This window comes from Oryza glaberrima, chromosome 12 (assembly GCF_000147395.1).
Source record: "Oryza glaberrima chromosome 12, OglaRS2, whole genome shotgun sequence".
Taxonomy (NCBI): Eukaryota; Viridiplantae; Streptophyta; class Magnoliopsida; order Poales; family Poaceae; genus Oryza; species Oryza glaberrima.
This window is the reverse complement of record NC_068337.1, coordinates 2,221,746-2,235,961: the sequence shown is the minus strand read 5'-3', so window position 1 is coordinate 2,235,961 and position 14,216 is coordinate 2,221,746. Positions and strand designations below refer to the sequence as shown.

The 14,216-nt window shown below is 42.6% G+C and overlaps 1 long non-coding RNA gene across 1 annotated transcript; it reads left to right on the top strand.

Annotated features, from left to right (window-relative positions):
• The first annotated feature begins 2,546 nt into the window (after nucleotides 1-2,546).
• Nucleotides 2,547-4,647, top strand: LOC127757951 (uncharacterized). Its single transcript, XR_008013565.1, has 3 exons — nucleotides 2,547-2,614; nucleotides 3,681-3,733; nucleotides 4,492-4,647. It is a non-coding gene; the product is annotated as an uncharacterized LOC127757951 (long non-coding RNA).
• Nucleotides 4,648-14,216: the final 9,569 nt, after the last annotated feature.

The following is a 14,216-nucleotide window of genomic DNA, read 5'->3' as shown; positions in this document are numbered from 1 at the left end:
CGGCCACCCACAACATGAGTAGCCATGCCACGGGATCTATGGCGTTACCAGCCAGCACCTAAAGTCATTGTTACAATCGTCCACAATTGTCTCTGTGTCTTATTTATTATATTATGTAGTTATGTTGAATAAAATATATGATTTTGTAGTCGTCTAACATTTTCAACACACATTACTAGTTTCGGATTGATGTAGAAATATTTCCTCCATATAATTTTGTCTCTTATACTGTTTTTGATTCCATATCGGAGGAAATATATGATTGATGCTGTGTTCTCCGGCTCGAGTTGGGAACCCTTCCCCCATTATACACAAAACAAGTGACGGTTTTACATATGATTAATCAAGTAATAGAAAAGAAAAATAAAAAATTGATTAATATGATTTTTAAAGCAACACACACATATATATATAACACATTGTTTAATTGGAAAGCGCACACGCGCGAAAAACATGGGAGATGATCAAAGTTGGGAAAGTAGACTAAATAGCACATCCTGAGACTGTTTTTCGACCATTTCGAACCTTTTTTTTTCATAGTTAGAGATGCTCTTTGATGATGTGATTCGGTTATTGGGTTTATCGCTCTCTTTTACTAGCTTCCTTTAAAAGGCGCTAAAATTTCACTACTACAAAATATTGACCAAAAACTACTCCCTCCGTTCTAAAATAAGTGCAGTTTTACACTATTCACGTTCAACGTTTGACCGTTCGTCTTATTTAAATTTTTTTTATAATTAATATTTTTATTGCTATTAGATGATAAAATATGAATAATACTTTATAAGTGACTAAATATTTTTAAATTTTTCATAAATTTTTTTAATAAGATGGACAGTCAAACGTTGAGCACGAATATTCACGACTGCACTTATTTTAGGACGGAGGTAGCAGTTCAGCTCATCCCCAAAAGATTCTCTAAATTTCCAACCTGCCGAAGGTGGCGACGGACGATTTTCCTCTTGCCGATTCGGAATGATTTGATTTGAAGTGTAATAATGGAAGCGGATGATTGTTCATGGGCATCTAGCAGGGGGCCCTGGCCTGGACCAGCTGCTAGGCTGCCCAGTCGATCGGCCGGCTTTGGGCGCTCACCAAGGCCCGTGGCCTCGGCCTCCTCGCTCGTTTGGGCCACAGTCGTACGTACAGCTGATGAGCGCCTTCTGGTCTTGTCGTCATGGGCCTCAGGGACCACGCGTATCGGCGTATGTACGTACAATAATACGATCGATACATACGCGGCGGGACATCAAATTATGTTTCCTGATTCCGAGTGTATTTATATACGTACGTACGTACGTGTGTGGGCCTCAGCAAACAGCAGTACGTTCGTGTGTACAGTATCGATCACACCTGTATTTGCACTATTGCAGTGTGAGCACAGCTGGGAACAGTGTGTGATTCGGTACTAATCTACCCTATAGTTGAACAAATGGTTTTACTCATTCATCATTGCTCATATCACACATCTAACAATGTAAAATCATCTGATGAGTTAAGATCGGACGTCCCAGATGCACGCGTGTCGCTCCTCCTCCTCTCCCGCACCCCCCGTCTCTCTCTGCCGCAATCGACGCCGCATCGGCGCGACCGCGCATCCTCTCCCGCATCTCCCTCTCTTCCGCATTCGTCGCGCCTCCTCCGCATCCCGTACCGCATCCACGCCTCTCTCTCCCCTCCCGCTCCGTCGTCAAGTGCGCCGCCGCCGCCACCGAGGCCTTCAATCCTCCATCATCAAGGGCGCCGGCTCGCCACGCTCTCCATTGCCCCGACACAGGATGCCCTCATCTCTCCCCTGCCGTTGCGCCGTCGCTGATTCACCTCCGCCAGGTCGCCGCCTATCCCCAGCAGCCGCCAGTCCACGCTCGCCCTCGCCGTTGCACAGATCGGCACCGCCGCCGACCCGATGCTCGCCCTCGCGCATTCATCGCCACCCCATCTGGCCCCTCTGCCCATCGCGCCAACTCGCCCTAGCGCCGTCTCGCCGCCTCGCGCCATCTCTGCCGGTCGCCGTCGCACCGCATCAAGTGGTCGCCGATCCCATCGCCGACCGCTCTCCATCGGGACTTCATCAAATCGCCGCCGCGCCGCCTGACCACTATCCCCGCTAGTCTCTGTAGCGCGCTCGGTCCTCTCCGGGCCCTGACGTCCGGTGTCTAGAGCTCTACGGCAAGTTTGATTCTTCTCCATCCCAGTTCATTATTTTTCTTGTGCCTATTTGATTTTGACTACGATGCAAGAGCAAACTATTAGATGTTAGCGAGCCTGATCTACCTCTGTTAGTCCACCAGCTAATTTGCGTTCCCTTCCAGATTTCGTAGGGATATGCCTCACAACAATTTGGTTACAGTAAAATAATTTGATTCTATTGTTGTGCTTTCAACCATACCATTACGGTTTCAACCTTATGATTGATCCAAGGCTAACCATTTGGAAGCATCGAATCATATATTATTATTATTTTTGGATGGGTCCATGACCTTCTCTCAGTTTTTTTTTCTTTTGCTGTTCTAACATCAGTTCTGATTGGCAAAATTGTTTTCTACAGAAGCTAGGAGGGGAGCAAAGGAGGTGCTGGGACTGATGGAAGGGGAGCTGTTCAGGTGCTTGCTCGGTAATAGTTGGGTTTTTTTATGCTCTATAAGTACAAGATATTTCTTTTTTTATTTGAATGGAAACATTCTGCCTGGGTATCCACTTTATTAGGTCCATTTCCTGATTTCTGTTGGTTATTTAGGTAATCATTTTCTCAATAAAAATAGTTTTTCTAATGATTTTGAGGTTTTCCATTCGCGAGTTGTAAAATGTAGCTGCTGCAATAAGATAAAAATCAACAAGTTGCTTGATTTTAAATGGTTTCAATCCAGCATGTATTTGTTTATCCAGCATGTTGCATTTTCCCCCTAACCTATCAGGTCCTGTCATAAAAGAGATGTAGAAATTTAGAGAGTATATGAGTTGTATATATATACTTTTTCTTTAAATTATTTTTTTGATTTGTATATAAATAGAATATATGAGTTGAGTCATTATTATAGGCGAACTATTTTCTTGGTTGGTATGAAATGCACTTCCTATTTTTGGGAGGCTGTCTAGATTCGTAGTACTGGATAATGTGACATCCTATACTAGGTAGCTACATTTTGGGATGGAGGAAGTATATGGTTTGCATGGCACAATAAGTTTGTGCAATGCACATGCTTCTTTACGTCTTATAAATTTACCAGATTATTTGTCCCTGGAGAGCAGGCTTGATTTATGATTTTGTATTTTTATTTATTCCAATGAATTATTTATCTAAATGATCATCTCTATGGACTACTGCCTATGATGGTAGACTCGTGCCCTCATGACCAAGAATTATTTGTATCTCTTTAGGTTATCTTTATATATCTATGCAACACTGAGCTTTTTTAGCTGATCTTATGAAAAGATGAAAACCATAAAAAAGCTCTGCCCTTCCATCTCTTAGATAGAGACCAGTCAATTTGGAACTTTCAGGACTGCTTGGTACAAAGAAGATTATTTAGGAAGTTCATGCTTTTTATATTACAATTTTGTATGAAGTTGTGCTTGAACAGCTGGTTAATAAATCCTTCATGGTTTCTTTGCTAACCATCTTTACCTAATACATATTTGTCCTGATCTTTTGTTGCTTGGTTGTATTATTGTATTTTCAGGTCATCTGGTGAAGATCAAGATACCATCCATGTGCTGGATAGGTCTCAGATAGGTGGGCATCAAGTTCAGCTTTCATGGAGCCTACTCCTCATCAGAACAAGCAGGTTCATGTACAAATTTAGGAGTAATTGCTTGGCCGTTGATGCATGAAGTCGGGTCAATTGAGCTGAGCTGAGGTTTGCTAGCTGTCCTCGCTCATTGTCCTTCAACCTTTTAATTGATTTTTATAGCACAAAATATGCTTCCAAAGTGAATTTTTAAGTAAAAGAATAAAATCAGATCATTTTGGATGTGTCTGAAATCTGAATTTACGGCTGAAAACAAGCTCTTAATGATTCTCTGAACTTGAACATGTCCCTGAAACTGAATAAAATTTATGTAAAGAATATTGAGGACAAATTTATCAGGTGTATACAATATGATTGCTCTATTTAGAGATTTGTGCCATTTCAGCACCCTGCCTGTATATCTCTAAAATCTGGCTACTACATTATTGCAGAGACAAATTAGTAATAATCTGATATAAAGTAAGAGGACAAACCAGAACAAATTATCTTCCACAGATATCTTTTATGCACATAAAAAGAAAAGGGTTTGTCAAATTAACTCCTTTTTGCCACAGGTTCCAGTATTGTCTATTAAATCTAATGTGCTTCTAATTAATCCTATATACACAATATGCTAAATTTTTAGTATTTTAAGCACTGTGCTACCATTTGCAGAAAAATAATTGGTTAATAAACTAACAGTACACTGCTATTACCAGGTGTTCTGATAAGTGGTAATTAGTTGGGTGTTGTAAGTATGCAGGTAGAAAGTGATAATAGAAAAGTGTGCCAATCAAAGAGCTATTGTGGGTTCCCAGTGACAAAAAAGATGAGTCTTTAGAAGGACTTCTAGAGCAAAGTGTTACAGCAAGGTTTGTTGAAAATTTAGGAGTTGGCACAAGAATGGAAGAAGACGGAACATATCTACTATGGTCTATGCGAGATTATGCAATGCAATACAAGAAGGGGAGAAGATGGGAACTCTGAATTATCGAAGTCAACAACAATAACTTTTGATGAAGTAGTACAACAAGGTTTTAGGCATATGCTGCACTTTCTTTTCTGCTCCAATGCGATGGTGACGGAAGAATCATAGTTGTAAGCAAAAAATTTAGTGGACAATATGAATATGCATATCTGAAATTTGTGATTCTTTTTTGTATAGATAGTCTTTTTGAAGGAGCTATAACCTTGCTCTGCATCTTACTCTGCCACTGAGACCGCTAACCATCTTGTTTGGAGATAACTCTTAATGTATACTATGATTTGAGTCTGTTGTGCAGTATAGATGCATGTTACATTTTTTTTAAATCACAAACCATATTTCACTTAAAATGCTTGATCTAGATGGAATATTTACAACCCACCGACCATGTGTTTGTAAAGGCTCTTTAATATATTTTTAATTTATTTTTCATTAGTAATTCCCTTTTTCAGCAAATGTGAGCATTTCAGTAGATTATTAAGACTCTATAAGAAGATATCGGTGATTAAATAAACCTCATTATCATATCATTTTTATGTACGTTCAGTATTTTTTTTATCATTTGTGGTTGTCTCATAAAATAACTTATAGTGGAGAACCTTCTATACCAATTTGTGAGAATTTGATTATCATGTGCACCCACACATATGTCATGTTATACCTGTATCGTCATTACTAATATCACCGTAGCGTTAGCACGGACACATTACTAGTTAACTAAGGGCACCAACCAAAACCAATTGATGTGATCATGATGTTGATCATGTTTTATAGGTACGAAATTAACTGATCAATGGTTTGTTAAGATGAGAAATTTTATAGTAGTACTTAAATAAATAACTTGAGATATCTAAATTTTACATTAAAACTGTTAGTATCTCAATGTACATTAAAACTGTTTGTAGGTACTAAATTTTATAATAAAAAAATTGATACCTTTTGATATTTTCTCAAGGACAATAAAATTAGTCTCTTCAGAATGGTAGCAGCACAGAAAACCACAGTTAATACGTTCGCCTGATTTATTTGAGGCTACAAATGGAAGAACAATCAGCCCCAAACCTGTACATACACGCGTTTAATTAGTATAAGGGCATGTACAACGGTGTTTATTAGTGGTCTCTCTCTATTGACATGCAAGTAAATTTGGTGACATGGAGGAAATAGAAAGGAGCATGGTTGTTATGCATGACAACGGCTCAGAGTCGACTCTTAGCATTTACTAGAGCAAATTTTGTTGCATGGTGGTGAAAGAAATGAAATAAAAGTAAGAAAAAGTATTTTGATACATTAATGATTAGAGTAGGATGTTAGTCTTTAAATAACGTAGAGCTCATATCCGACTCTACCTTTGTACATGCCCTAAGTACTCGTGAAAAAAAAGAGAATTGCACGTGACAATAACGTCCAGATCATCGAGACCACAAGCTGTCTTGACTCTGGAGTCTGGACAGAAACTATGAGAGAGTGAGTTTTTTTTTTCGTTTTCCGCGTGCACGTTTCCCAAACTACTAAACGGTGCGTTTTTCGTAAAAATTTTCTATAGAAAAGTTGCTTTAAAAAAATCATATTAATCTATTTTTGAAATTTAAAATAGTTAATACTCAATTAATCATGAGCTAATAGCTCACCTCGTTTTACGTATCTTCCCAATCTCCTCAATCCCCTTCTCCTCAAACACACCCTTAGCTACTATAGTGTGTACTACTGTTAGTAGTGGACCACTGCAGGGTTGTGTACCTGGGCTATGTTTAGTTTCTAAAATCGGGGAGAAGTTTGGAGAAAGTTAGGTTGTGTTTAGATTCAAAGTTTGGATCCAAACTTCAGTCTTTTTCCATCACATCAATATATCATACACACACAACTTTTCAGCCACATCATATCCAATATTAACCAAAATCCAAACTTTACGCTGTACTAAACACAACCTGGTAGTTTAGAAAAAAAGTTGGGAGTTTATATGTGTAGTAAAATTTTGGATGTGATGTGATGGAAAGTTGGAAGTTTGAGGGAAGTTTGGTGTGAACTAAAGAGGGCACTGGTGAGAGCGGCCGATCAGCGTCAACGCAATATAAGGCCGAGTTTAGTTACAAACTTTTTCTTCAAACTTCAAACTTTTCAATCACATCCAAACTTTTCTACACACATAAACTTCCAACTTTTTCATCACATCATTCCAATTTCAACCAAACTTTCAATTTTGCCGTGAACTAAACACACCTAAAGCTTCTCACAGGGCGGTGAGCTGGCTCGTGCCTTACCTGCGCCATGGAGGATTTTCGCTTAGGTGGAGCTAGGAATCGCGACTAAGCTTGGCCCCTCGTCCCCAAACATAGCGACACGGTACCACGCTTTGACGAGTCCACGCGCGGCTAGGAAAACCGGCGTCGCCTGCGCTGTGGGCGTCCGTTCTTTGACGCAGCGTGTCCTTGCGCCGCAGCCGCTCGGAGAAATCCCAAATTCGCCCTCCAAAAATCCAGTCTGCGCCGACGTTCTTGCTGCTGCCGGCGGCGTCGTCGTCGTCATTGGCCACAACTCAATCAAATCAAAACAAAATCCCAAACAAGATACCAAGTTCATTCAATCCCAAGATCAAATCCCAACTCACCAAGACGAGAAATTTCTCCTTCTCCAAGAAACAATCCGAACTAGTATATGCACACAAAGATGAAAGCTGAGAAAAGCAGCGGACATTTCTCCTTCTCCAAGAAATTTCGCCTGACGACAAGAAGGAGCAGGTGCAGGACAAGCCGCCGCCGCACCTACACCCGCACCTCCTCCGCGCCACCGCCGCTGGCCCGGCCCACCCGCTCCTCCTCCTGGTGGCGGCGGCTGGTGCTGCGCCTGCACGGTTCCTCTGTGGGCGCCGGCGGCTCCGCCGACGCCGAGCCACTGCAGCTGCGAGGCGGCATCAGCACGGCGGGCGAGCGGCGGACTCCAGTGACGCGGCAGGCGAGCGGCATCAGCACGGCGTCGTAGGCGGGGACACAGAGGAGGATGCTGACCACCTCGAAGCCAGCTTCCCGTCGTCGTCGCGTCGTCTTCCCATCGGGACAAAGAGGGAAGGGAAGGAGGCGCCGCAGCCACATCCGGCGCCGTAGCCACAGACGGAAGGGCGAGAGGCGGGCGAGACCGTGCCGCCACCCCCCGAAGCCGACCGCTGCCGCCGGGGATGCGTCCCGCCGCCGCCGCGCCAGCCACCGCCGTCGGGGACGTACCCCGCCACCGCGAGGGGTTGGATAGAGCGAAGTGGTCGAGGTGTCCGCCTGCGAGCTGGGTTGGAGAGAGGGGTAGTTGAGGAATAAATTTTGCTCCGTTACCGTGTCCAAAAGCCTGGGTTCACGCCCACTGTCGTCTTCGTTTCCTTCATCATCAGTGTCTCCGTCCAATTAAGCTATACATATATGGGTGTTTATACTATGTGGTAGATGTCTTTGGACTAATCTTTTGAGCTAAGGGTACGGGCCCCATAACTTGCAACGTGAGAGGCCTAAATATGCATCATGCATGCCTTGGCAGTTTGGCTGGTTCCCGTTTAACTTCACATAACAACAACGACTCAGCGCTCGGTCCGGATCGCAAGCAACGCGGCCACCGCGGGATGCTGCCGGCGGCAAATGCTCCTCGATCGGGGCAGGAAATCCACGCGGATTCACAAAGGCGTGTGGGTTAGTATGTTCTCCGTACTAGCTAGCCTGTACACTAGGATCACGCACGCACGCCGGCCGGCATTTGTTGTTGTTGTTCCTGCGCCCTGGGCAGTCAATGGATGGGGTGTGGCACGCGCGTCGTGCAACCGCGGCAACATCCCGTGACTCGCGTGTCACGGTGTCAGTAGTTAACGATCTAACTCCCGTGACTGTGTGACTGCAACTTGCGTTTGCACGCCGCGTACCATGACCATCACAACGTCCGTATATAGGAGTACTGTACTACAGAGGCTGTGCTCGCCGCTGCTGCCAATACAGCTAGTAGTAGTAGTAGTAGTAGTACTGTACTGTACGTCAATGCCGCCCGTCATGGGCGCTCCTGCACCCAGCAGCTAGCTGGGTCGCGTGGCTTGCGTGCCTCTCAAACACGTACGATCGCGTGTTCGTGGGGGTTCCTAATGGGCGCGTGCGCGCCGGCTGCTTAACTAGCGTGGCCGCGCGCGGTCCCACTAATTACCATCATTAGCGTTAATTACTATGATTAGTTTTTTTTTAGTACGTGAAAAATTGGAATATATATGGAGAGTTAACTGCAATAAACTTTCAACATAGGTTTGAAATTTTAAGTCAAGATTTTTTTGAAATTTATAACTTAACTCAAACTTTCAAGCCAAGATTTAAAAACTTTCAACTCAAACTTGAAAACTTTCAACTCGGATTAAAAACTTTCAACTTAGATTTAAAAACTTTCAATTCAAACTTAAAAACTTTCAACTCGGATTTAAAAACTTTCAATTTGGATTTAAAAACTTTCAATTTAGACTTGAAAAACTTTCAACTTGGGTTCGAAAATTTTCAACTCAAAATTTAAAAAATTCAAGTCAAGATTTGAAAGCTTAACTCACGTTTGAAAAACTTTTAACTCAAATTTAAAAACTATCACCTCGAAATTTAAAATACTTGATTTAAATTTGAAAACTTTCATATCAAAATTGAAAACATTCAACTTTAATTTAAGAAACTTTCAACTCAAATTCAAAACCCTCAATGGATATTGAAGGTGAAATATTTAATTTATAAAATATCGCAAAACGCGCATGTGTGGAGAGAAAAAAAAGGAGCGATTACCGGAAAAACAAAACTAGCGCCTGATTTCACGGAAAAAAAGAGAGAAAAAAGAAACTAACGCCAGCTTCTGCGCCGCGTGGGCCATGTGGGCCGAAAGTGCGCGCTGCCAACGCGTATGCGCGAATTAGGAATTACGGTGTCATGTGCACCGTGGAATGGCTCGCGGGGCTGCATCTGTAGTTGTAGTAGGCTAGCCGGCCGCTCGCCTAGAGGGCTGTGTTTAGATTTAAAGTTTGGATCCAAACTTCAATCTTTTTTTATCACATCAACCTGTTATACACATATAACTTTTTAGTTATATCATTTCTAATTTCTACTAAAATCTAAACTTTACGGTGCGGCGAGGGAGGCCAGCGGGACGGCTGGGCTGGTCTTGCGGCCGGCGCCTCGACAAGAAAAGACCAGAACCAACGGGGGACAAGACAAAGACAAACCCGCTTGCTCGCTGACGATAGGCTCGTCGGAGCAATTCCTGCCATCTTTCGTTGCCGGCCATAGCCACCACCGGGCACAGACCGGCCAGTCGGCCACCTGGGTCTGCCTATATTGGAGAAGGGAGAATCGTCCTGTACTCAGGTTTCCACGTGGTTGTTCCGTTTTCTCCTCCTTCCTTTCTCATCCCGGCCGTTGCAGGACCAACGACCTGTCTTTAGTTTCATGGTCTGGCAGCCCAAAGGCCAGATACCTACACTCACTAGTTGCTACTCCCTCCATTATAAAATACAGTTATACTTGTATCTAACATTCAAAATTTTCTAAAATATAGAAATCTCGCCTTCTCATAATGGAGGAATTTCCCACGGTTAGACTTTAGAGCTCCTTTGGAACAAAGGAACAATGAGATTAAAATCTAGGGGAATTGAAATCCTATGAAAAGTAATCGTACTAGGTCATTTAGAACAAAGGATTAGCCTTCATAAGACCCTTTGAAATATGAGTCTAAGTAGTTGTCCTCTTTGTTAAGATATGAGTCTAAGTTCATATATATTTTTAGCTGTGTATATCCTTTGTGGATATAGAGATTGGATTAATGAAAATCTATTATTAAAAGATTTCTTTAAAATTCCTATGAAATAACCTATTTTGTAGTAATTTTGGAAGAAAACCAACATCAGCTCTAGCCTCATGTTTTCTCTTTAAGTCTTGAAGTTTGTATGGTTTTCCAGTAGTGTTGCCAAACGGTATTTGTTGCAAATGTCTGTGGTTAAAATTCCTTTAGGATTCAACGAGGCATTATTCCCGCATTTTTACTATTCTTGTTTTTCTGAATCCCATATTCCAAAGAAGCCCTTAACGGGTACTAACTATTGCCATCCAATTTCTATCCTGAATTATGGTGCATACGAAATTACAAAATCGGATGGTACATACATGTCCAAATTTCTCATATACAATTTTTGTTCTAAAATATAAGCATATGTTGCATATCTTAACTAATTAAGAGATTCGTATTTTTTCTTTCGTCACCTCATCCGTGCGGTGATTTTCGCTCGCCCCCCTCCCCAACAAAAAAAACCAGTCGGAATTCTATCACACAAATAAAACTGAAGCGTATGAATCGAAGACAAGGACACAAGAAGAAAAACGATACTGGAAGGAGAGGGTGCCGCCGTCGCTCGCTGCCGTCGAAGGGATGCTGGTTCGCCGCGGCTCCCCTCCTGCTGGATCCGATGGAGGGGAGGCTGGGCCGCTATCGCCTCGCGTCCCCTCCCCTCCCGCTAGATCCGGCATGCCGGATCTAGGCCGCCGGGCCGCCGCCGCCTCCCCTCCCACTAGATCCGGCGGAGGGGAGGGTGCCGCTGCCGCTGGGCCGCCGCGGAGGGGAGGGCGCCGCGCGGAAGACGATGGGGAGGGGCACTGCGCGGAAGACGACAGGGAGGGGCGCGGGGGCAAGGCCGCTTGACGGCAGCGCACTCATCCTCGGGCGAGTGCGCACACCGGGGAGGAGGCATGCGCCAGCGCCGCTGCTTTTCTCTTTTCGGGCGAGGGGGCGAGGAGGCTAGGGTTTTCACCGGCGCCGGGAGGGATGGGGTTTTGTCCCTTCGACGTCGGCGCCGGTCGTCCGATCAAAACCCTAAGATCAGACGGCCGGCACTGGCCGAACCGAATTCAGCCCAAGTAGAGGCGCGCGCGGGGAGGCTTCCCCGGCCCAGGCCCAGGTTGCGGCCCGGGGAGGTGGGGAGCTCCCGCATGTGTACATAAGAGGCCGTCCCACGGCCGGCCAGTCCGGGAGAAAGTCTGATTTAGGTCCCTAAGCAACATTTTTTTTTTCAATGTACACACTCCGTAATCACCCGGTGCAACGCACAGGCACTTTTGCTAGTCTGAATATACTCAAGAACAAGAGTGAATATTTATATCCCTGCAAAAATATATCAGGAAATTAATACTATTTTCTCACATACAGAACATATCACACTGCACTGAACAGCAGAGGACTCATAGTACTAAAAACATGCATACACAAGATAGCGAGCAATATAATGGTATCACAATTTCCTGGATCGAGAGGGGGCTTCAATTAGGCCGTGTAGACGCCGATGGAATCGAGCAATTCTCCAGAGCGGCCGAAGAAGCCGACGACGCGGCCGCTGGCGGTGAACGACGTGCCCTCCGCGCGGCCGAACGGGGCCGTACGCCCTCAGGTTGGTGGCCACCCTCAGCGACGTCACCACCACGTTGCTGTTGTACGCGCCGTACGTCCCGGACACTTCCATCACGTACTCCGATGGCCCCAGCTGGATCTGCATCGTCGTCACAGTACACAATCGACACAATTGTGAACGGCACGAACATTATTTTGTTGGCCATGGATGCATCATGTTCAAAATCTAGTATATATATAAACCACAGTGGAACCCGAATTAATATTTCACCTTGGGTGTGCAATTAATGATATTCAAACTCTACATGAACCACTGTTGCTTCCTCTGGGGAGAAGTATAAGGAATTAGGGAGTATTTTCAATACCAATATAATTGATGCATACTGTAGAAAAAATAGTGTTAAGGTATTTCTAGAAAAAAATATTATAGAAAAATATGAAGTAGAATGCTTTATGCACGGAAAATTGACATATAATTCAAAAGGGCATTCTTAATTATGTTATATTTCCATGTTAAAAAAAATTCATATACTCACCGTGGTTGTATCGCCTCCACTGCTACTGCCCCATGGGCCAACAGAGCGCCATTGACCAGTTTGGTCAGTGTAAGAAAAGGACATGGAGTCAATTGTCCAGCCGTGACGGATTGTTATGCTTTCTAAACGCTGGGGGTGCAATAGGGATGTCGTGAGGAGTGCTGGTTATTTATAGGCTCTCTACAAGAGATCCATGTCAGCATATTTTTCTACTTGGAAGAGATTAAATAAAGAGAGAGAGGAAAGCTATCTACTAACCTGGAGATAGTCTATAGAGAAAAACGAGGCAATGGATTAGAGAGCTATAGATACCCATGTAGACATACCATTGAAGTGGTTTACTATTAATCTAGTCTATTGCTGAGATGTACATGTTTTATAGATAGCACCTTATTTTACCATTGTGGGTGCTCTTAGTGGGATGGCTTTGCTGATATGGATTGAAAGAGTTACTTTTGCTTTACCTATTCATGATGCAAATAAAATATACTTTTTTTGCACGGTATGTCTAAAAGAAGATATTTCTCTTACTCCTATGGTCATAAATACTCGGACAGCTCTTGAAAAAGAAATGTTGGTGACTGAACTAATTGCAAAATATATGTAATGCTTAACAATTTACAAGTTTGTGTTAAATTGCTCTTTAAGCCAAATCTAGTACATGATTTTCCAAAATACCATTTGAAGGATATCGATGCTTAAAACTTATATAAGTATGTCAAAAAACATTGTCCAAAATTATGAGCATTATTTAGTTTTTAATCCCTCCCTTTCAGATTATAAGGGCAACACCAATGTATATAGCTAAAGTAGTCCATATAGATGGGACCCACATTTGTGGATTTTAACTATTGTAACATTCACAATGTATATGGTTAGTAAGTAGTATGAGGAGGAGAGAGGAAATAAAGACAAATGACATATTTTATTCTATATGGGTAGTCAATATGCTTATGGATGACTTTTGCTATTTCTCTCCTATGGACTACTTCCACAATGTGGTTAGATAGCTGAATGTATTATTTTATTGGCTATGGACTAGTTTTGAAGTATATTGTGGATGCCCTAATCAGATTATAATACGTTTTGACTTTGATCAAAGTTAAACTATTTTAAGTTTGGCTAAGTTTATAGATAAATATATAGTAATATTTATAATACTAAATTAGTTTCATCAAATAAATAATTGAATATATTTACATAGTAAATTTGTCTTGGGTTGAAAATGTTACTGCTTTTTTTTACAAACTTAGTTAAACTTAAAGCAATTTTGACTTTAAAACATCTTATAACCTGAAACAGAGAGAGTAAGTATTATAACCTGAAACAGAGGGAGTAAGTATTAATGGAAGTTTACCCGTTATCTGAAAGAATGCTATTCTCCGTGTGGTTTGTTTGGCCTTAGAACTCTGATTGCTACCATCTACTCATTCTGATGTAGTCAGCAACTGTCCTATTAAACACAACAAAATATATATTTGATTCAAAATTATGATTTGACTGAACCTGCATCAATAAAATTTAAAATTAATTGTTCATCCCCGGTACCTATGCCGTATTGGTGTCATCCGGATGATCTGTCAA